This window comes from Hemitrygon akajei, chromosome 5, assembly GCF_048418815.1.
Source record: "Hemitrygon akajei chromosome 5, sHemAka1.3, whole genome shotgun sequence".
Taxonomy (NCBI): Eukaryota; Metazoa; Chordata; class Chondrichthyes; order Myliobatiformes; family Dasyatidae; genus Hemitrygon; species Hemitrygon akajei.
Window position 1 is genome coordinate 71,031,690 of NC_133128.1, and position 24,393 is coordinate 71,056,082.

General features: G+C 43.8%; 1 long non-coding RNA gene across 2 annotated transcripts in view; it reads left to right on the plus strand.

The window, feature by feature from the left end:
• LOC140727861 (uncharacterized) overlaps positions 1-24,393 on the plus strand; it is a 48,667-nt gene that overhangs the window by 22,402 nt on the left and 1,872 nt on the right. Inside the window, exons 4-5 of one of the 2 annotated variants that reach the window (XR_012098954.1) lie at positions 4,337-4,568; positions 10,516-12,444. The exons of the other annotated variant lie outside the window; for it this stretch is intronic. This is a non-coding gene — a long non-coding RNA (uncharacterized lncRNA). Of the gene's footprint in view, positions 1-4,336; positions 4,569-10,515; positions 12,445-24,393 lie in introns of those variants that run through there. 2 annotated transcript variants of the gene reach the window in all.

Consider the following 24,393-nt stretch of genomic DNA (forward strand, 5'->3'; position numbering starts at 1 on the left):
GAGATGAGACTTTTGCTGAGGTGGCCACACCCGGAGTGCAGGCTCCAGGTAGTAGATGGGCGACCAGCAGAAGAGATAAGGGGAGTAAACAGTCAGTGTGGCCATCCCCCTTCGAAACAGGTATACCCCTTTGGACACTGCTGAGTGGGGGGGGGGGGGGTGACCCAGCAGGGCACAGCAGCAGCAGCCAGGCCAGTGGCACCGTGGGCAGCTCTGAGGCTCAGCGGGGAAGGATAAAGTCAGGCAGAGCGATGGTGATGGGAGACTCTATAGTTAGGAGGACAGACAGGAGGTTCTGTGGTCGTGAAAGAGACACCTGGATGGTGTCTGCAGATTTTCTCGTGTTTACCCTAATGGTATGTTGCCTCCCAGGTGCTAGGGTCCAGGATGTTTCAGAACGGCTTCCGAAGAGGGAAGGTGAGCAGCCAGAGGTTCTGGTGCACAATGGAGCCAATGATATAGGTAGAAAGGGGAAAAGGTCCTGCGCAGTGAGTATAGAGAGTTAGTGAAGAGACTGAAGAGCTGGACCTCGAAGGTAGTAATCTCTGGATTACTCCCATTACCACGTGCTAGTCAGAGCAGGAATAGGATGGTACGGATGGATGAGTGACTGAAGAATTGGTGCAGGGGATAGGGTTTCAGATTGCTGGTTCATTGGGATCCCTTTTGGGGAAGGTACTGTGGTGAACTACATATACCTGTCTGGACACGCCCCCTGCTGACTGCTCCTGTGGCTCCTCCCACAGACCCCGGTATAAAGGCGATTGAGGCCTGAGCCCGGCCCTCATTCTCCAGGATGTAGTATGGTGGTCAACTACTGCTTGTTCTTTCTTCCAGTCAATAAAAGCCGATATCTCGACTTCACGTCTCAGAGAGAGTTATTGATGGTGCATCAATTTTATTGACTGGAAGTTTTAAAACATGGAAAGCATTTTACGTCCGGAAAGATTGGATTTGGACCCCCAAGACCCTGAAGCAGCTCTTGCCTTTGAACTCTGGCTTGCATGCTTCCAATCATACTTGGAGGAGGTTCGTGCAACTGAACCCGCTGTTATGCACAGAATTCTCCTCTCGAGGGTCACCCCGATAGTTTACTCACTTATCAGAGACCTGTCGACCTACCAAAGGGCACTGGACGCCCTCAAAAGACAATACCTGCGGCCGGTGAACACCGTCTATGCAAGACATCGCTTAGCTACGCGATGACAGCGGCCTGCAGAGTCGAGCGCTGAGTTTCTCCGAGCCCTACAGACACTCGCGCGAACTTGCGACTGCAAAACTCTCACGGTGGAACAGCATGCAGAGCTCCTGGTACGAGACGCCTTCGTTACAGGAATCAGGTCAGTGTACGTGCGCCAGCGGCTGCTGGAAAATGCCGATCTTACCTTACGCTCAGCGATCGAGACGTCTGACATGCTGGAGGCTGCTCTGCACAACGCTGACGCTGTCCAGCCACGCGATCCCCCGCCGGTTCCGTGGACACCTCAGACCCTGCCGCTGCCGGTTCCTGTGAGCAAATTCACCAACACCGCTGCCAGTCGCGATTCCACGAACTCCCCGAACCCGACCACAGCTGCTGCCAGTTGCAACCCCGCATAGTGTTACTTCTGCGGACTCGAAAAGCACCCCCGAAAACGCTGCCCGGCCCGAGAAGCGACCTGCTCCAGCTGTGGGAAGAAGGGCCATTTCGCCAAGGTCTGTAAGACTAAACCACGAGCGGGGTCGGGCAGCGCTGCGTGTGAGGCATGGGGGCCGCCATCTTGCCTGCCCGGATGGTGGCAGCCATCTTTGTCAGCGCCAACATGCCCTGCCCCTTACCCACTGGTGCTTACCGGGCACCAAGACGGCGGTTCAACTCTGGCCACCGTAACCCTCGACCAAAGCGCCCCACACCAGCTTGCAAGGTCAATGATGGACATCCTGGTGGAGGGGCACAGGACTAGCTGCCTGTTTGACAAGGGCAGCACTGAGAGTTTTATTGACCCGGATACAGTGCAACACTGCGGACTCGTGACACGGCCGGTAAGCCAGACGGTCACCTTGGCTTCTGGGTCGTATTCCACAGACATCCAGGTGGGTTGTGTAGCGACATTGGTGGTGCAGGGCACAGAATATCGGGACTTTGCGCTACTGGTCATGCCTCAACTGTGTGCATCTGTGCTATTGGGGCTGGACTTCCAGAGCCACCTCGAAAGTGTGACTATGGCATATGACGGGCCCCTCCCACCACTCACTGTCAGGAATCCTCAGTTTTGTGGGGCTTCGTCATATACCCCGCTACTGACTACCACACACACCGAACCACACATCCCACCCAACACCATGCCAACGGCTGCGCTACTGACACCACTTGCAGCCTCTCCACCCTCAAGATCCCTCCCCCACCGCTGTTCGCCAACCTGACCCCCGACTGTAAACCTGTGGCAACTAAAAGCAGGAGGTACAGCGTGGGGGACAGGGCCTTCATTCAGTCAGAGGTGCAGTGGCTGCTCAGGTAGGGGATCATTGAGCCAAGCACAAGCCCTTGGAGGGCCCAGGTGGTTGTTGTTCAGACCGGGCAGAAAAATAGGATGGTCGTGGACTATAGCCAGACCATCAATAGGTTCACGCAGCTTGACGCGTACCCCCTACCTCGCAACGTGGATATGGTCAACCAGATAGCTCAGTACAAGGTGTACTCAACAATAGATCTGAAATCTGCTTATCACCAGCTCCCCATCCGCCCAGAGGACCGCCCCTACACCGCCTTTGAGGCGGGCGGCAGGCTCTATCACTTCCTGTGCGTCCCCTTCGGTGTCACAAATGGTGTCTCGGTCTTCCAGAGGGAAATGGACCAGATGGTGGACCAGTGCCAACTGAAGGCCACATTTCCCTATCTGGATAACATCACCATCTGTGGTCACGACTGGCTGGATCACAACGCCAACCTCCAACGATTTTTCCAAGTGGCCGAAGCCCTGAACCTTACTTATAATAGGGACAAGTGTGTGTTTGGAACCACCCGACTCGCTATCCTTGGGTATGTCGTGGAGAACGGGGTCATTGGCCCTGATCCCAACTGTATGTGCCCCCTGTTGGAACTCCCTCTTCCCACCACCCTCAGAGCCCTCAGACGGTGCCTGGGCTTCTTTTCCTATTACGCCCAATGGGTCCCCCATTACGCAGACAAGGCCCGCCTTCTGGTCAAGTCTACCACTTTTCCCCTCTCTGCCGAGGCCTGTGCGGCCTTCAGCTGCATTAAAGGGGACAATGCCAAAGCAACGATGCATGCGGTGGACGAGACCATTCCCTTTCAAGTAGAGAGTGACGCCTCCGATTTTGCGCTTGCTGCTACGCTCAATCAGGCAGGCAGGCCAGTAGCATTCTTTTCTCGTACCCTTCAAGGCCCTGAAATTCGGCACTCCGCGGTGGAGAAAGAAGCCCAGGCCATAGTGGAAGCTATTAGGCACTGGAGGCACTATCTCGTCGGCAAGAGGTTCACCTTGCTGACCGACCAGCGCTCAGTTGCATTCATGTTCAGCAACCAACAGCGGGGCAAAATCAAAAATGATAAAATTTTGCGGTGGAGAATAGAACTCTCCACCTACAACTATGATATCCTGTACCGGCCTGGAAGGCTGAATGAGCCCCCTGATGCCCTATCCCGGGGAGCATGTGCCAGCACACAGCTCGACCAGCTATACGCCCTCCATGCACATCTTTGCCATCCAGGGGTCACCCGATTTTACCATTTCGTGAAAGCCCGGAACCTGCCGTACTCCCTTGAGGACATCAGGATGATGACCAGGGACTGCCAAGTCTGCGCTGAGTGCAAACCGCACTTCTACCGTCCTGAAAAGGCACAACTTATCAAGGCCACCCGCCCCTTTGAGCGACTGAGTGTTGACTTTAAGGGCCCCCTTCCCTCCACCGATCGCAATGTCTACTTTCTCAATATTATCGACGAGTACTCGTGGTTCCCCTTTGCCATCCCCTGCCCCGACACCACTACCACGTCCGTCATAAAAGCCCTGCGCCAGCTCTTCACTCTGTTCGGATATCCCTGCTATATCCACAGTGATAGAGGGTCCTCCTTTATGAGTGACGAGCTGCGCCAGTACCTGCTGGCTAGGGGCATTGCTACTAGTCGGACCACGAGTTATAATCCCCGGGGAAATGGGCAGTTGGAGAGGGAGAATGCCACAATGTGGAAGGCCATACTTTTAGCCCTTAAGTCAAAAGGGTTGCCAGTCTCTCGATGGCAGGAAGTCCTCCCTGAGGCACTCCACTCTATCTGCTCCCTGTTATGCACGTCCACCAATGCCACCCCTCATGAGCACCTATTCTCTTTTCCCAGGAAGTCTACCACTGGGACCACCCTACCGGCTTGGCTGACGTCCCCAGGGCCAGTGCTGCTCCGGAAACATGTGAGGAGTAATAAATACTCCCCGCTGGTCGAGAGGGTTCACCTTCTACATGCGAACCCCCAGTATGCTTACGTGGTCTTACCTGATGGGCGGGAGGACACGGTCTCCGTCCGCGACCTGGCGCCCGCAGGAGCAGCAGACCACTACCCTGAACACTCCACGGTAACTATAAACCCTGTACCCGAGGTGACACCGCGCACACCGAGCCCTACACAGACTCCTCACGACACTCCTATACCGGGCGTCTCGTACGCGCATATACCAGGCGCCTCGCACACGCATGAGAGATCACTGTCGCCTAGTGGGCTGACACCTCCAGTTAGGCCGGAACCAGCACAACCACCGTCTCCGGTGCAATCACAGCCGGTGCTACGTAGATCACAGCGACAGATTCGACCACCTGATAGACTTAACCTGTAAATATACTTGTAAGAAACTTCGCCCCATGGGGACTCTCTTTTAAAACAAAGGGGGGGGGGTGAATGTGGTGAACTACATATACCTGTCTGGACACGCCCCCCCCGCTGACTGCTCCTGTGGCCCCTCCCACAGACCCCGGTATAAAGGCGATTGAGGCCTGAGCCCGGCCCTCATTCTCCAGGATGTAGTATGGTGGTCAACTACTGCTTGTTCTTTCTTCCAGTCAATAAAAGCCGATATCTCGACTTCACGTCTCAGAGAGAGTTATTGATGGTGCATCAGGTACGACCTGTACAAAAAGGATGGGTTAAACCTGAACCCAAGGGGGACTAATATCCTTGCAGGCAGGTTTTCTAGAGCTGCTGGGGAGATTTTAAATTAATTTGGCATGGGGATGGGAATTGGAGTGATCAGACTGAAGACGGGACGGTTGGTATACAAATTGATGGATTGTTTACTGAGACAGAGAGGAAGGACAGATTGATGATAGGGCAAAATTGCAGTCAGTGTGATGAGCTGAAGTCTAGCATGGGGGGCAAAATCGAAAAGGGTGATGAATACAGGACTGAAGGAGTTATATTTGAATGCCCACAGTATTCAGAATAAGGTATATGATCTTGTAGCATAGTTAGAGATTCAGAGGTGTGACATTGTGGGCATCACTGAGTCATTTATGAAAGAAGATTATACTTGGGAGCTTCAGAATCAGAATCAGATTTATTATCACTAGCATATGTCGTGAAATTTGTTAACTTAGCAACAGCAGTTCAATGTAATACAGTACATAATATAAAAGAACAGAAAAACAAAAATAAAAAATAGTAATAATGAATAAGTAAGTAAATCAATTACAGTATACGTATATTGAATAGATTTTAAAAATCATGCAAAAGGCTGAAATAATATATATTAAAAATATGTGGTAGTGTTCACGGGTTCAATGTCCATTTAGGAATCGGGTGGCAGAGGGGAAGAAGCTGTTCCTGAATCACTGAGTGTGTGCCTTCAGGCTTCTGTACCTCCTCCCTGATGGTAACAGTGAGAAAAGGGCATGCCCTGGGTGTTGGAGGTCTTTGATAATGGACGCTGCCTTTCTGAGACACTGCTTCCTAAAGATGTCCTGGGTACTTTGTGGGCTGGTACCCAAGATGGAGCTGACTAAATTTACAGCCCTCTGCAGCTTCTTCCGGTCCTGTGCAGTGGCCCCTCCGTACCAGACAGTGACGCAGCCTGTCAGAATGCTCTCCATGCTACATCTATAGAAGGATGCATCGAAGGATACACATTGTATGATAGGCAGATATGCAGAGGGGGTGAGCTGACACTTGGTAAAAAATGAAATCAGTTCCTTAGAGAGAAGTGACATAGGATTGGAAGATGTGGAATCCTTTTGGGTAGAATTAAGAAACTGCAAGAATATAAAGACCCTGATAGTATTTGAACTGCAGCTAGGATGTGGGATATAAATTACATTGGGAGATAGATAAAAGTTAGTCTTTTAGATCAATGACTCCCGTTAGCACTATGTATGGACTAATAACTTACCTATGGGCAGTGATCTGTTGTCTACACATGCACATTGATCCTCTCTCTCTCTCTCTCTCCCTGCAATGTGAATACATTATTAACCTCACTCTCTGCGGCGTGAATTTATTTTAATTGATATGTAGTTGCACAGACATAACAAAAATCAACACACAGAAAATGCTGGAGGAGCTCAGCAGGTCAGGCAGCATACAGAGAGAGGAATAAACAGTCAACACTTTGGTCTGAGACTCTTCTTTAGGACTGAGAAGGAATGGGGAAGGCACATCTTGTAACAAGGGCAATGTTACAATAGCCACGGGGGATTTCACTATGCAGGTAGATTGGGAAAATCAGGTTGCTGTTGCCTATGAGACGGCTTTTTAGAGCAGCTTGAGGTTAAGCCGACTAGGGGAATGGCAATTCTGGGCTGGGTATTATGTAATAGCCTAGATTTGATTAGGGAGCTGAAGGTAAAGGAACTCTTAGAGACAGTGATCATAATGTGACAGAATTCACTCTGCAGTTTGAGAGAGAGAAGATAAAGTCAGATGTGCCAGTAGCACAGTGGAGTAAAGGCAATTACAGAGTTATGAGAAAGGAGCTGACCAAAGTGATTGCAAGGGGTCACTATCAGGGTTAGTGGCAGAACAGCAATGGCTGGAGTTTCTGGGGGCAATTCGTAAGACACAGGATAGATACCTCCCAAAGATGAAAAAGTATTCTAAAGGGAGGATGAGGCAACCATGGCTGACACGAGAAGTCAAAGACAGAAGAAAAGGAAAAGAGAGGGCATATAATATAGCAAAAATTAGTGGGGAGGATTGGGAGTGTGGTGAACTACATATACCTGTCTAGACACGCCCCTCTGCTGACTGCTCCTGTGGCTCCTCCCACAGACCCCGGTATAAAGGCGATTGGAGGCACTGCTCCTCCCTCAGTCTCCAGGATGTTGTGTGGTGGTTTCTTGCTGCTAATCATGGTCTCTTGAAGCTAATAAAAGCCTATCGTTCGCCTCCCATCTCTGAGAGTTATTGATGGTGCATAGGGAGCCTATTAAAAACCACCAGAAAGCAACGAAGAAAACCATAAGGTCAAAAAAGATGAAATGGGAAGGTAAGTTAGAAATAATATGAAAGAGGATACCAAAGGTTTTTTTTTCAATCATATAAAGAGTAAAAGGGAGGAGAGAGTGGATGTCGGCTGGAAAATTATTCTGGATAGATCGTAATGGGGGATAAAGAAATAGTAGACAAACCTAATAAGTATTTTGCATTAGTTTTCACTGTGGAAGACACTAGCAGTATGCCAGAAATTTGTGAGACTCGGTTGGGGGGGAGGGCAGAAATGAGTGTAGTTGCTATTACGAGGGAGAAGGTGCTTGGGAAGCTGAAAGCTCTGAAGTTAGGTAAATCACCTGGACCAGATGGACTACACCCTTGGCTTCTGAAAGAGGTGGCTGAAGAGATTGTAATGATCTTTCAAGAATCATTAGATTCTGGAATGGTAGCAGAGGACTGAAAAATCACAAATATCATTCTACTCTTTACTGTATTGAGGAATGAGGCAGAAGAAATGAAATTACAGGTCAGTAGTTGACAATATTTTGGAGTCCATTATTAAGAATGAGGTTTCAAAGTATTTGGAGGGACATGGTAAAGTAGGCCAGAAACAACCTGGTTTCCTTAAAGGGAAATCTTGCCTCACATACTCTTTGATGAAGTGACAGGCAGGATAGACAAATGAGAGTCAGCGGATGTGTACTTGTATTTTCAGAAGACCTTTGACAAGGTGTTGCACATGAGGCAGCTTATCAAGATCAGAGCCCTTGGTAACATAGGAAAGATACTAGCATGGATAGAAGATTGGCTGACTGGCAGCAGACAAAGAGTGGGAATAAAGGGGGCCTTTTCTGGATGGCTCTAGAGATTTGTGGTAATCTGCAGAGGTCAATTTTGGGACTGCTACATTTTACAATATTCTGCATACCAACGAATTGGATAATGGAATTGTTGACTTTGTGGCCAAGCTTGCAGACAATACAAAGATAGGCGGAGGTGCAGATGGTGTTGAGACAGCAGGAGTCTGCAGAAGGACTTAGATTGTGAGAATGGGCAAAGAAATGGCAGATGGAATATTGTATAGGGGAGTGTATGGTCATGTACTTTGGTGGAAGGAATAATGCATAGAATGTTTTCTAAATGGAAAGAAAATTCATAAGTCAGAAGTGCAAAGGGACTTGGGAAGTTCTTGTGCAGGGTTCCCTGAAGCTAACTTCGAGGTTGTTGAATGGTAAGGAAAGGCAAATACAAAGTTCACATTTATTGCGAGAGGACTAGAATATCAGAGCAAGGATGTAACGTTAAGGTTTTATAAGGCATTGGTCAGACCGCACTTGGTGTATTGTGAGCAGTTTATGGCCCCTTATCTACAGTGTAATGTGCTGTCATTGTAGAGCGTTATGTTTTGGAACTCCAAAGCATAGGAGTAATCGAAAGAAGAACACAGGGAGACTGGAGAATGGACACACTTCATTTCTTTACCTTCAGTGAAAGTACACTTATGACTTGGCAACCTAATGACTAATGCCATTCACATATTTTTACATATAACACATAATGAATTAATTAAACAAAGAATGCTTAATCAAATAATATATTTACAATATTACTCAAATATTACTGATATATTAAATACACTACTCTCTTTCCTGCCTAAATATAAACTCCAACTCAATATAGAATCCATCTCAACTATATACACAGTATACTATATAATACAACCACTATATAGATATCCACAGCATAGTAAATTTTAAGTTGTCCCATTCAGGCCTAAAGATTTAATTGCTGTAGAAACATAGAAACATAGAAAATAGGTGCAGGAGTAGGCCATTTGGCCCTTCAAACCTGCACCGCCATTCAGTATGATCATGGCTGATCATCCAACTCAGAACCCTTGATGCACCATCAATAACTCTCTCTGAGACATAAAGGTGAGATATTGGCTTTTATTGACTGGAAGAAGGAACAAGCAGTGGTTGACCACCATACTACATCCTGGAGACAGAGAGGCTGGGCTCAGACCTCAATCACCTTTATACAGGGGTCTGTGGGAGGAGCCACAGGAGCAGTCAGCAGGGGGCGTGTCCAGACAGGTATATGTAGTTCACCACAACCCTGTACCTGCTTTCTCTCCATACCCCCGATCCCTTTAGCCACAAGGGCCATATCTAACTTCCTCTTAAATATAGCCAATGAACCGGCCTCAACTGTTTCCTGTGGCAGAGAATTCCACAGATTCACCACTCTCTGTGTGAAGAAGTTTTTCCTCATCTCGGTCCTAAAAGGCTTCCCCTTTATCCTTAAACTGTGACCCCTCGTTCTGGACTTCCCCAACATCAGAAACAATCTTCCTGCATCTAGCCTGTCCAATCCCTTTAGAATTTTATACGTTTCAATAAGATCCTCCCTCAATCTTCTAAATTCACTGAGTATAAGCCTAGTCGATCCAGTCTTTCTTCATATGAAAGTCCTGCCATCCCAGGAATCAATCTAGTGAACCTTCTCTGTATTCCTCTATGGCAAGAATGTCTTTCCTCAGATTAGGGGACCAAAACTGCACACAATACTCTAGGTGCGGTCTCACCAAGGCTGTGTACAACTGCAGTAGAACCTTCCTGCTCCTGTACTCAAATCCTTTTGCTATGAATGCCAACATACCATTTGCCTTTTTCACCGCCTGCTGTACCTGCATGCCCACCTTCAATGACTGGTGTACAATGACACCCAGGTCTCGTTGCATCTCCCCTTTTCCTAATTGGCCACCATTCAGATAATAATTTGTTTTCCTGATCTTGCAACCAAAGTGGATAACCTCACATTTATCCACATTAAATTGCATCTGCCATGAATTTGCCCACTCACCTAACCTATCCAAGTCACCTTGCATCCTCTTAGCATCCTCCTCACAGCTAACACCGCCGCCCAGCTTCGTGTTATCCACAAACTTGGAGATGCTGCACTTAATTCCCTCGTCTAAATTATTAATATATATTGTAAACAACTGGGGTCCCTATTAATATATATTGTAAACAACTGTGGTGGATTTCCTGCTCTTGTGAGATAATGTCTTTCCTGACAAGTGTGGTCTCTTTGCTTGGCAGGTGAAGCACGGCTATGGAACAGCCTCAAGTTCTCAGGCCTTCTCTGAGTTGGTTATAGGAGTTGACTCTGAGACTGCAAGAAGTGGCTCTGACAGCTCTGGGCACCTTTCTCCTGAATATGTTGGCATTCTGAACAGTGCCTACCTATCCCAGGGCACCAAACCAAGTTTCAAACCAGTTCTTTCATTTTGACTTTGCCAAGACGACCAGTATGTAGCTCCTCCAACACTTCATCTCCTAGCTTGGATAGTGCAACATATCCCAATATCCACATAAGGCAACCACCATCAAAAGCATGTTCATCCCGGCACAGGTAGAAATGGGGGAACTGGAGTTTGTGCTGCAGACTTCACCCATTTTGGATGGCCATGTAGACCTGAGATCGAGTGGGGTCTTTCCTGATTTCCCTTTTAATCATCTCAGCTGCAATTGGGAGACTTTCGATTTACATTAGGGAGAATATGTCAAGAGGGATGTCCTCTTCTGTAATTTTTTCAGGTATTTCTTTTTCCAAGGGTAAACAGGACAATCCATCAGCATTTCCATGATAGTCGTCCTCTTGAATTCGATCTTGTAATTGTCTCCTCCAAAAAACTGAGCCCATCTCCACATTCATGATGTTGCTGTTAGTGTAACAAGGGTAAACCTTCTCCCATACACGTACTGGTTGAAATGTTTTACACCTGAAACCAGATCCAAGGCCTCTCTGTCCATCTGTGTGTAATATTTCTCTGCAGTTATAAGGTAATGTGATACAAAGGCTATAGGGTGTTCACTTCCATCATTCATAACTTGTGACATGACTGCCCCGATACCATAAGGACAGACATCACAGGCAAGCTTCACTGGATGCTGTGAATCATAATATGCGAGGACAGTGTCTGACGTCACCAATTTCCTTTGCCTTTTGGAAGCCACCTCACACATTGCGATCTGTAGCGAAGAGTTCAGTATCAAGGTTTGGCAGGAACCTGTAATAGTCATTGACAAATCTTAAAAATGACCAGAACTGTGACTCATCCATTGGCTTTGAGGCATCCAGCACTGCTTGTATTTTCTCAGCACACTTATGCAATCCTTGCGTGTGAATGGTATGACCACAGAAAGTGTTGCTTGCTTTAAAGAATTCTCACTTGTAGAATCATACTGTGAGTTTATAATCTTCTAATTTTTTTAACACTAACTTGAGATTTGCAAGATGTTCATTGTCATTCTCATCAGTAGCGATGATGTCATCCAGGTAGAACCTGGTTCATAGCTTTCTGCCAGAGTGTAGACGCTACTCCTATTATCGTGATAAAGCTCCTTGTGAGTGCTTATTATGAGAAATACTTGGGACTCTTCTTCCATCTCCATCTGTAGGTTGGACTAGGCTTTGTCCACTTTGCTGAAGTGTTTCCCTCCAGAAAGATTTGCAAACACATCCTCTATCCTGGGCAGAGGATATTGATCTAATTAGAGTACTAGGTTGATGGTGAACTTAAAATCACCGCAGATCCTGACAGACCCATTCATCTTGGTTTCTGGGAGCAATGGTGTTGCCCATGGGTTCCACTCAACCTCGTAAAGAATTCCTTTAGCTTCCATGTGATCTAGCCTACTTTGTCACAGATGGTATAAGGAACTGGACAGGCTCGAAAAACATGGTGGGGCATTTTCATTTAACATTATTTTACCCTTGATATATTTGAGTTTTCCATTGTCATCCTTGAGCACTGTTGTGGCATCATCCAGAAGTTCTCTTAATATTCCTTCAGTTATTTCTATTGCAGGGGATGTGGTATATAAATTGTGGATGGTGTGGTGAACTACATATATCTGTCTGGACACCCCCCCCCCCCCCCCTGCTGACTGCTCCTGTGGCTCCTCCCATAGACCCAGGTATAAAGGCGATTGGAGACACAGCCCGGCCTCAGTCTCCAGGATGTAGTGTGGATGTCAATTGCTGCTTGTTCTTTCTTCCAGCCAATAAAAGCCTATATCTCGCCTCATGTCTCTGAGAGTTATTGATGGTGCATCAGATGGATCTCCAATCAAGTTGTAGTTGTGTCAGCCAATCATAACCCTACAATTCTGGCCCTCTTGTTTTCACCACATACAAACCCAGTGTGGTTTATTGGTTGTTGTATTTCACTGTTTTGAATGTCATTCCCACAGGAAAGATCTTTTCCCCAGTGTAAGTTCTTAGTTGGATATCTGCAGTCTTCAGTTCAGTATCTTTGAAATGCAGTTCAAACTCATTTTGTGGAATGAGTGAAACAGCCAAACCAGTATGTTCAATTCAATTTTAATATCTTTACTGTTCACTTCTTGTCTATCATTAGTTTCCACATAGTAAATCTCAAGGCTACTCAGTCCTGTGTCACCCTGATCATCAGATTTTTCATCAACTGCATGCAGACTAGGGCTCTCTTTGAAACTGCAGCTAACTTTTTATCTTTCTCTCTTCCCTGTGCAGTTCTCTCATTTTTGTCTGCTCAACTTGCTCCTTGCATGAATCCTACTTTGTTGCATTTTCTGCAAGTTTTGCCTTTAAATCTGCATTGGTCTGATGTATGTGGGTCTCTGCCACAACGGTAACACAATTTGTTCAGCTAGGCTGGCTTCTCTTTAGCCATTGGAATTTTGTTCCCGCTCACTTTCATTCCTGTCTGTAACTTAATTGTATTTCTGTTTGCTATTTCCATTGAGATAGCTATTTCAACTGTTCTTATAAATGTAAGTGCGTAGCCATTTTTGAGTGCCTTCTGGTCAAGTACCACAAATTAAACAATCTCTCACTGCATCATTAAAGCCTATCACTGAACTGAAAATGCTCAGATAATCTCTTCAATTTGGCCACATATCCTGAAATGGACTCCCTTTACTCCATTTATGAAACCTGAAGTGTTCTGCAATCAACAATGGTTTTGGTTCTAAATATTCCTGCATTATTTTCATAATATCAGCAAAGCTCATTTTGGTTGGCTTGGTTGAAAAATCAAACATTTAGGCCAACTGTATGCTCTTCCACTAATAGTACTCAGCAAAACTGACACTCGTTTCTCATTGGCTATTCCACTTGCTTTAAAATACTGCTCAATTTGCCTGGAATACATAGCCAGTTATCCACTGTGCAATCAAAAATGTTTAATTTTGAGCCGTGTCTGCTCTATTTTGATTTATTATGATTATTATTACCCTACTGGTCATTCATTGTTTATGAACCCATGAATTTATCCATTTTCTCTCTCTCATTTAACTTGAATGCCTCTCTGCACTTTTTTTTACACTCGAACTTCTTGATGCACCTTTTTAAAAATTGAACATCTTGCTGCTTTCAACAAGTAAGTTGTCATCTCAGGTTTGTTTAAAACTTCCTCATCACCACCGTTATGTTTTTTAATTCCAAAGCATAAAATAATTGAAAGTGAAACATGGGGAGACTGGGAGAACGGATACGTTTTGTTTCTTTGCATTAAGCGAACACACATTTATAACATGGTGGCATAATGGAAAATAGAACATAGAACAGTACAGCACAGGAACAGGTCATTCAGACCAAAATGCTGTGCTGAACCAGCTCAAAATCAAATCAAAAACACCCAAACATAATCCCTCCTACCTACACCATGTCCATATCCCTCCATCTTCCTCACATCCATGTGCCCATCTAAGTGTCTCATAAAAGCCTCGAATGTATTTGCCTCTAACACCGTATCAAACAGCACATTCCAAGCATCCATCACTCTCTTAATTAAAAACTTACTCCTCACACCTTGAACCTACTCCCTCTCACATTTCCTTGCATATCCTTTGTTATTAGACATTTCAACGCTGGAAACTGATACTCCCTGTTTATCTTATCTATACCTCTTATAATCTTGCAAACCTCCATCAGATCTCTCCTCAGCCTCCGACGTTGCGGAGGAAAAAACCAGTGTTTATCCAGCCTCTCATGATAACACCTGCCCTCTAAACCAGGCAGCATCCTGCATACCCTCCAAAGCCTCAACATCCTTCCTATATTGGGGCCACCTGAACTGTACACAATACTCCAGATGTGGCCTAACCAGAGTTTCGTAACGTTGCAACATAACCTCGTCACTTTTGAACTCAGTGGCTTGACTAATAAAAGCAAACATTCCATAAACTTTCTTAACCACCTTATCAACCCATATAGCTACTTTCAAGGAGCTATGAATTTGGATCCCAAGACCTTTCTGCTCAGCAACACTTTTAAGGGCCTTGTCCTTAGTAGTCTATTGTCTCCTTGCATTTTCCCTGTGGAGGTGCAACAGCTCACACTTATCTGGGTTAAACTCCATCTGCCATTTCTCTGCCCATATCTGTAAATGAACTATATCATGCTGTATTCTTTGTCAATCTTGCACACTATCCACAGCTCCACCAATCCTAGTATCATCCACAAATCCAGGTCATTTATATATGTTACAAACAGCACAGAGGTCCGACCACAGATCCTTGTGGAACTCCACTAACTACAGACTTCCAGCTCGAATAATTCCCTTCAGCCACTGCTCCCTGTCTTCTATGTGCTAGCTTGTTGTGAATCCAAGCAGCCAATTCATCATGGACCAAATGGATCTTAATTTTCTGGATTAGCCTCCCATGAGGGATGTTTTCAAATGCCTTACTAAAATCCATGTAGACAACATCCACTGACCTACCCTCATCAATCTCTCTCATCACCTTGTCAAAAAACTCAAGCAAGTTGGTAAGACATGACATGCCCAGCACAAAGCCATGCTGGCTCTCCCTAATTAGGCCATGGGTTTCCAAATGCTCATATATCCTATCCCTAAGAATAGACCCCAGCAATTTCCCTATAACTGACATGATTTCCCAGGATTTTTCCTTGTTCCCTTCTTAAACAGAGGTACAACATTACCCACTCGCCAGTCCTCTGGGACCTCACCTGTGGCTAGAGAGGACACAAAGATACTGATCAACGAGTCAGCAATCTCATCTCTTGCCTCCTGCAATAACCTGGGGTAAATCCCATCAGGCCCTGGAAACTTATCCACTTTAATACTGATTAGGGGGCCTAACACTTCCTCCTCCTTGACTTCTAATCACCCTAACATATTTATAAATTCAGCACTGATCTTCTGGTCTTCCATATCCTTTTCCTTGATAGATATTGAAGCAAAGTACTCATTAAGTACCTCACTCACATTCTCCACATCCAAACAATATTTCCCCTCTTTATCCTTGGGTGGTCCCACCCTCTCCCTAGTTATCCTCTTGCTCCTGATGTATGTATAGAATGTCTTGGGATTCCCTTTAATCCTACTTGACAAGGACTTTTCATGGCCCCTCCTGACTTTCCTAATTCCCCTCTTTAGTTCTTTTCTGGTTTCTTTATGACATCTACCATTCTTATATATCCTGTAATTAATTATTTAAACAAACAAAGGATGGTTCACCAAACAATCTTTTTACAATATTAATCAAATATTACTGACATATTAAATACACAGCAGAGAGGGTCCAGAGGAGGTTCACGAGACTGTTTCTGTCTATGAAAGTGTTCATGTATGAGGAGCGTTCGATGGCTCTGGGCCTGTACATGCTCAAATTTAGAAGAAAGAAAGGAGATCTCATTGAAACCTATTGAGTATTGAAAGGCCTCGATAGAGTGGATGTGGAGAGGATGTTTCCTATAGTGGGTGAGTCTATGATCAGTGGGCTCATCCTAACAATAGAGGAATGTCCGTTTAGAAGAACAATGAGGAGACATTTCTTTAACCAGAAGGTGATGAATCTGTGGAATTCATTGCTACAGATGGCTGTTAAGGTGAAGTCATTATATTTAAAACTAAGGTTGATAGGTTCTTCAATATTCGGGGTATCAAACATTACAGGGAGAAGGCAGGAGAAAGGGGTTGAGAAGAATAATAACTTGGCCATGATAGATTGGCAAAGCGGACCCAGTGGGCCAAATGGCCCAATTCTGCTCCTATATCTATGGTCTTGAAGGCCTCAAGTTCTGGATTCAAGGGTGATACCACTTGAAACTTTGTGTGTGCCATAATATTTTACATACGTGATTTAAAAGCGAGCACAACATATGGTTTGAATTAACTCTGCGTGTTCAGCTGACTTTGTGTGTATATGAGTATCACATGCTTAGACCCAGGAGAAAAATATGCCAGAATATTGCCAGCCACTAAGTACCCTGAACTCTTAACTTTCAGTCAGTATGCTTAATCATCTTCCTGCAAAAAATACATTTTCTGCAAAATATTTTTGTTGATTTGTGTAGGTGAATTTGCTTATCTGCATGTGGTCAGAGTTTATAGATTACCAGCAGTGAGTTTATAGATATCATAGCTGTGCCTAATTGTCAAGTTCTGGTTCAATTGCTTTCATTCAGTTGTGCTGCATTAATAATATATAATTAGATATAAAATAACAGTGTTACATAAAAACTGCACAGTATTTCAAAAACAGGTTAAATTAGGAAGCATTAGAAACCCAATTTTGACGCATCTAAGATACTTGGGAGTGAAGCCTTTAAACTCCATTCTCAAGAATTTTGCGTGCATCAAAATAGGAAGTAACTTTAAGGTTATTTCTCAATCAAAAGCGCAGAGATCTCTGTTATGTTTGTAACTTCAAAACATTAAACCAATTCAAAGGAAAACAAGAGATCGGAGAGATTCGGATCTTAGTTGTTCTTTAAGTGAGGCGTGCACATGTGACGTGGAAGTCACGATGCATGCAATTCACATGTTTTTACATATAACCATGATGAACTATATAAACAATCGCTTAATCAAGCAATACATTTACAAGGTAACACAAATACTACTGAAGTACTAAATACACAACACTCCTCCTTGCTTAGCTACAAACTCCAACTCAATAGAGAATGCATCTCAACTATATACACAGTATATTATATAATGCAACTACTATAGAAGTACAGACATCCAAACAGTAAATTTTAAATTGTCCTATTCAGGCCTAAAGATTTAATCACTGTAGAGGATTTCTTACTCCTGTGGGATAATGACTTTCCTGACAAGGGGGTCACTCTGATTGGCAGGTGAGACTCGTGGCTGTGTGAACAATTTCAGACTCTGCGGCCTTCTCCATGGTGGTTGAGACTGCAAGATGTGGTCCTGGCAGCTTTCTTCTTCCTTTTTTTACTTCTTGATTTTGCATCTTCATCCTGGCAAGGTGCACTTAGTTCACTGGAGTGTTCTGTTATTAATCCTTCTATTGCTTCCTTTACGATCTGAGCTCTCCTCTTGGCTTCCACATCCGCAACATCATGCAAGGAATCCTCTGTTTTCATATCTGCATTAACGACTTTCTTTTTGGCCTTCCATTCATCCAGCTGGGCTTTGGTCTTGGCATCTACTTTTACAAGCAGCTGTTTGTCTCCCACTTGAAGTTCATGCAATAACCTTAACGCACGCAGAGTAGATTCTCGTTCTTTATTCTCACAAAAGCTGAATGCTTGCAACTTTCCTGAAGCTCCTTGAACTCTTTTCCAGCCCAAAACCAAGCCACATTTCACAAGTAACTGATTAACGTATCAGAAGCTTTCTCACATATGTTGCCTACAAAAACTGTTGCAGTTGGACTGCTGCTTTTGTCACTTTGATAATTCCTCTGAGCATCGTGGCCCTTCCTTGATCCAATGTGCTTTCCAACCAGGGCACAAAGGTTGGCACCAATACCTGTTTGCCCTCTGTTGGGGAACAGTTCATGGTGTGCAGCATAGAGACAGCTGTGGCATCATCCAGTACCTTTCTTACTGCTGAAGGATCTTGGCCCAAAATGTTGACTATACTCTTTTCCATAGATGCTGCATGACCTGCTGAGTTCCTCCAGCATTTTGTGTGTATTGCTTCTATTATAGGGGATGTGGCATGTAAATGATGGATGGATCTCCAATCAAGATGTAGTTGTCTCAGGCACTCATGCCCCTACAATGCTGGTCTTCCTGTTTTTACCACATACAAACTCAATGTGGCTTTTTTGGTTGTATTTCACTGTTATGAATGCCATTCCCACAGGAGTTATCTTTTCTCCAGTATACTGTAACCTCAGCATTGGCCTAGCCAGTGTCCAATTACATTTTAATTGATTTGCTGCTCACTTCTGGTGTAAGCCATATTGCTTGTCCATAGTTAGTTTTCACATTGTAAATCTTAAGGCTAGTCAATCCTCTGTCACTCTCAACATGATCAGATTTTTCATCAACAGCATGAAGATTTGTGCTTTTTTTGAAACTTTTATCTTTTTCTCTTCTCTGTGCTGTCCATTTATTTTTGTCTGCCCAACATGCTCTTCGTATGTGCCCTACTTTAGCACATTTTCTTCAAGTTTCACCTTTAAATCTGCATCAATTTGTTATATGTGAGCCCCTGCTATAATAGTAACACATTTTTTTCGGCCAGGCTGGTTTCTGTTTAGACATTGTAATTTTGTCATGTTCATTTCCCTTCCTGACTGCAACTCAATTGCATCTCTGTCTGCTCTTTCCATTGATACAGCAATTTGAACTATTCTTTCAAATGTAAGTTGTGCTTAAGTTAGGGGTCATTTTTGAATGCCTTCCTGTAAGATTCTACAAACTAAGAGATCCCTTAGTGTATCATTAAGTCCATTACCACTCAGACAAACTCATCAATTTAGCTAGCTAAGTTAAAATGGACATCCCTCCCTTTTGATGCCGTTTATGATGACTGCATTCTGCAATCAACAATGACTTTGGTTCTAAATGTTCCAGCATTACTTTCACAATATCAGCAAAGCTCATTTTTGCTGGCTTGGTTGGAGTAGTTAAACTTTGAAGCAAACTGTACGCCTTTGAACCCAATGCACTCAACAAAATTGGTACTTGTTTCTCATTGGCTGTTTCATTATCTTCAAGATACTGTTGAATCAGCTCTGTAAACATGAGCCAGTTACCCATTGAGTAATCGATCATTTCTATCTTTCCAGTGTTCCCAGCCATTACTCTTTTCTTATGATTATTATTACCAGGTGCTCATTGTTTATGAATCCGTGAGTTAATCAGTTTTCTGCCTTTTTTTTAACTCACTCATGCTGTTTTTTACTCATCGTTTCTTGTTTCACTTCAACAAGTGAGTACCCATCTTGGGGTCATTTTAAAAATGCCTCTTCACTACTCTATTGATTTGTAACTTCAAAACATTAAACTAATTCAAAGGAAAACAAGTGAGCTGAGAAATGCGAGTCTTAGTTCATGTTTACTTTAAGTGAGGCCCGCACTTATCTTGCGGGAGTATCATAACGTATGCAAGTCACATATTCTTACATATAACCATAATAAATTATATAAACAACAAAGAATACTTGATCACACAATATATTTACAAGATTATTCAAATATTACTGAAATATTAAATACACAACAATCTCCTATAAAAGGAGGCTTTTGGCCCTCTGTGCTTGTTGATTACAGTTCATACTAATAACAGGGAAGTACAACCACCTTCATTCACACTCTTCTTAATAAGTTTCAAGGTCAGCTGTTGCTCCTAATCTTGACTGATACCTTGTGACTCCAGGTGCGAATTTGAGGCAGGAGGACTCTGCCCACTGTAGATAAATAGCGGATTTTCTCTGACTAGGAACAGCCACTGGGTGAGGTGACGGGCTGGTTGTGATGCATATAATCCAAACCACTTCGTCAGATCATTTTTAATAGTAATTGAGTTAGATATTGATCTTTTACCCTAATTTAAATCCTGTTTAGGCTAATTGGATGGAAGTCTCTTTCCATCTGTCATTTAGCAATTTCCTGTGCCTAATAAGTCTGGGTGGTAAATTAGCCAAAGAACTGTAGACTGGCTATTGTGAGAAATGGAAAACATCTCCTAGATTAATAGAGGGTCAGCTTCACGGGATAGAGTCACCATGCAATGGACATGCTGTTTGTCTTGTGCCATGGAGTCTAGCTGGCCTGCTAGACCCTGATGTTTTATTTCTTTCCACTTCCTCTAAATGTTTGGGGCTCAGATATGGGCAGTGGAACCAGACTTCACAGTGAATCTGGGCCATACACATGTGGCCAGTCAGCGCATTAGAAACTGTTCCTTGCAGTGTTTGTATGGCTAATTTTGTCATTACCTGATTACCCGCCCATGCAGTTGTGACTCCACATCCTCTCCCTACTGACCATTCTCTAACCAATCCCCATCCCACTGATCTAACAGCTGAACCCACTCTTGACCCACACACCACCCCCTCCCACCATTTCTTGCCTGCAGCATCCCATGAATCTAACACCTCACTTGTCCAAAAAGATCTGCCGCATCCAGGTCATACTGCTGCTCAACTTTCACCAGCTTTAATTCCCTGGCCTTCTGATCACCCTAACTCAATTTCATACTCCATGAATCACACCGCAAATCCACCACTACTATTCCCCAGAACCTTGTCATTCCTCACTTCCAAAGCACTTTGAGATCACCAAGCACAAAAAGAAAGGGCCTTTGAGAGTATTCTATAGTGTATCTTGAACAGTGCTTGCAGATGTTTGTTGCCTACCACAGGAAGGCCAATTAGCTTCACCAGAGTTCCTAGTAGAGTCACAGAGCTGTATATTTGTCCATCGTATCCATGACACCCATTTGCCCATATTAGAGCCATGCCCTTCTATGCCTTTTCTATTTAAATGTCTATCTAACCTCAAACTTAGTAACTGTATCAGATTCCACCACCTCTTTTGACATTGTATTTCAGATACTAACCACTCTCTGTGTAAAATGCTTACCCCTATAAAACTCTCACCTTGCACCTGAAACCTGTACCTTTTTGTTTTATATATATATATATTTATATATCAAAAGAAAAAGGTTCGGACTGTCTATCTCTATGTCTCATCTTACAGTATATACCTCTACCAGGTCACTCCTTATTCTCCTCCATTCCAGCAGAAACAAGCTCAGGCTATCCAATCTTTCTCTACAGCTCAAAAGTCTTCCAATCCAGCAACATCCTAGTAAGTCTCCTTCACATTTTCTCCAGCTTTTGATTTCACACACTGTCACACTCAGCCTTGTCTGATGCACGTTACTTAGCCACACCCTCTGCTGGCTCTACCAATGAGATCGGGAATAGTCAGGGATTGCAACATGAGTACGAATGAGTCAGGCTGTTGCTTGACTAGACCTCCGATTTACATACTTGTCTTTGGACAATGCAAGGGGCCAATTAGCTGGGAGTGACTTGGACTGTCCAAATTCAGAGCCCAGAATGATACTTATTGTGTATTTAATATTTCAGAATAAGGAGTGACCTGGTAGAGGTATATACTGAAATATTTGTATTTGAGTAATCTTGTACAGTAAATAAATTGTTTTATTAAGTATTCTTTGTTGTTTATGTAGTTCATTGTAGTTCTTTGTAGAAATATATGAATTGCATATGTCATGATTCTCACATGTGATAAGTGCACGGCTCACTTAAATTAAAGTAAACATGAACTAAGATTCACATCTCTCAGCTCTTGTTTTCCTTTGAATTAGTTTAATGTTTTGAAGTTACAAAGCATAAGAATACTGAGTGATCCATCCATTCTTTCTCTGTTACATTCTGATACAACCTGTGGTCATTTCAGAGTCAAACTCGTAACCTAATAACAACACTGAAGAAACCATTCGTTCCCATGTGGTCTATGCTATCTCACCTTCCCCCATGCCAGAATTTGCTTTCTATCCCTGAAACTTAATCTCTCTCAAGTTATCTTGGATTTTCTTTGCTATTAACCTACACTGAGGGTAAAATTACTGTCACCAAATGGCTTACTAACTCATTGTTGCATTATGACAGGAATCTGGAGGCACCACGGGAACATTCTGAGTTTGCAGATGGAACATGCACACACCACACAGACAATATCCAAGTCAAACATAGGTCCCTGGGCTAGGAGGCAGGGGCACTAACTTGCCGCACCAAGATACAGACAGTGCATTTCCACTCCTGAAGGGTATGAGGGAACCAGATGGGTTTTTACAACATGTTTTGCGGTCAGCATTATGACTGGTTTTGTGTTGGAAGTAACTCGGAAAATTCTAGGTTATTAGTTAAAGATAATTCCCGCAACTGCTCAGGTGTGATTTGAGCTAGTGTCTTAGGATTGTTACTTTAGACCTTTGGATTACTAGCCTCATGAAATAACCACTGTGCCACCATCAAATCAACTTTCCTACAGTTTGAAGCTAACTGCTCTGCACCAGAGCTGGAAGTGCTCAACCTGAAGCAGAATATTTGAGACGTGTAACTTCAATTCTTGAACACTGACATCCTTCAACAAAAAAGTCGAATTGTGATGTCTAGGACAGTGAAATAAAAACAGAAAAAGATGGTCGAATCTGCAAAGTAGAGGCAGAATTAGCATTTCATTTGCATGACTTTTCTCTAGAATTTCAGTGCACCAACATCATTTTCTCTTGCTGAGCTATTTGTTTAATAACAAGATGATCTAAGTGTCAATTTACATGTTCAGTGGTGGTTTGCCTCCTGACATAGCTAAATCCTAGATCAGCTAAAAAGAACTCCACAGAATTAATGGGGACAATGCTTGCTCAGTGCTGGGACATGTTGCTCCTTGTTAAATTGGATTGTCTGTATGCCATTTTTATGCTCAAGAAAGCGTCTCAGCACTTGACATTCCTCCCACAATCGGAGCAAACTCAACCTTGGACATGCTTTGAATGGACCACCAGAATAGCTTCATCTGCCTGATGAACTATTACTGCAAAGGGGTGCTGTAGGTTGTCAGCTCTGTCAGACACAAAGCCAGAGCAATAATGAATTGTAAATTTAATTCCTCTGGGCTGGCTGAATGCCTAATTGATAACAATAATTCAGGCCTGCTGTCAAAGGTTTGCAAAGGTGTTGTGATTAATTAAAGATTAGATAATACTATTCTGCAGAGCATGCCACTTGCACTATTAATGTAATTTTGATTTGGCTTCTCTTATTTCATGCTTTGTGTTTTGAGCAAAATGAAGGCCAGTATTACTGTCGGGTTGTGTCTGAGAGCAAAAGTGAAAAGCAAGTCCTGGTTATATTGATACTGCTGTTCTGAAAATTCATCACATTCGGCTAATTCCCCACACTATTGAGTATGACTCTCACGTAGTTCCTGTAACTTTAGAATTATGGAGTCATGGAGCACCATTGCACAAGAACAGACACTTTTTTTCATCTAATCCATGTTGATCTGATCTTCTGCCTCATCTCATCTACCTGCATCCAGACCAAATGCCTTGAACCTTTCCCATCCAGGTACCCATCCAAACTTCTCTTAGATGTTACAATTGAACCCACACCTACCACTTCCTTGTTCCACGTTTACAATCCTTCTGAGTGAAGAAGTGTTCCCTCAGATTCCTCCTGAATATTTCACCTTTCTCCCTAAACCTATGGTCCCAAGTTGTAATCTCACCCAACCTGAAGGAGAAAAAAGCCAGCATGCATTCATCCCATCTATACGCCTCATAATTTTGTATACCTCTATAAGATCCCCCCTCATTTCCTTACGCTCCAGGGAATGAAGTCCTAACTTGTTCAACCTTGCCCTATAACACAGGTCAGCAAGTCCTGGCAACGTTCTTGTAAATATTCTCTGCACTCCATCAAGTTTATTGACATCTTTCCTGTAAGCAGATGACCAGAACTTCACACAATGCTTCAAATTTGGCTTCAGTGTGTATCCTGCAGCAAGTGAGTCACATCCTGACACTTAAGGCCTTTTCACCATCTACAGTGGAATAAGACTAATTTCACACATGAATTTTAATGCCTCAATTGCTAGTGGAGTCCTGGTACTTCAAGGGGCCTAAATAATACAGCAGGGCTGTATGATTCACAGTCATTAAACAA